The following is a 772-nucleotide window of genomic DNA, read 5'->3' as shown; positions in this document are numbered from 1 at the left end:
ATGTAGCAGCTGAAAATAGAAATCCATTTCCCTGATTTTAATGCTATTATTTAAAATTTTTTAACAAGAAAATATTTAAAGTTTCCAGTAAGTGATTATGTTTCTGAATTATGGGGAAGATTACCTAAAATATAATTATTTTACTACTCCAAAGCTGTGGCCAATGACATTAATCTCTTAATTCTCTTCAAGCTGCCACTGACTGGGCCAGGAACATCAGGCTCCCCCATTTTTTTCTCCTCATGATAATGGTGATGATGGTGCATTTTAGAAACTTCTGTATTATTTTTGGATACTTTAGATTTTTTTCTTTGCTATTAATGTTATTTCTGATTTATTTTCATAAGACTTTTAAATAGTATATACTCTAGAGTTTACTTCATACTACAATTCTATCCATAAATCCACTATCTTAGGGCTTGTAGAAATCCCTTGAATGTTCTAAGCATCTGCTCAAGTATCTGAATAAATGTTAGAAGATAACTCAGACTTTCTGAAGATGAACTGAGGGCATGCAAATGAAGAATCGAGCCTTACACAACACCTACCTACAAATGTCATTATGGTGTTGTACTGCCTAGTTTTGTGTCAACTTGACACAGCTGGAGTTATCACAGAGAAAGGAGCTTCAGTTGAGAAAATGCCTCCATGAAATCCAACTGTAAGGCATTTTCTCAATTAGTGAACAAGGGGGAAAGGCCCCTTGTGGGTGGGGCCATCTCTGGGCTGGTAGTCTTGGTTCTATAAGAGAGCAGGCTGAGCAAGCCAGGGG

Source organism: Mus musculus, chromosome 16 (assembly GCF_000001635.26).
Source record: "Mus musculus strain C57BL/6J chromosome 16, GRCm38.p6 C57BL/6J".
In the NCBI taxonomy this organism is placed as follows: Eukaryota; Metazoa; Chordata; class Mammalia; order Rodentia; family Muridae; genus Mus; species Mus musculus.
This window is presented reverse-complemented; position numbering follows the sequence as displayed.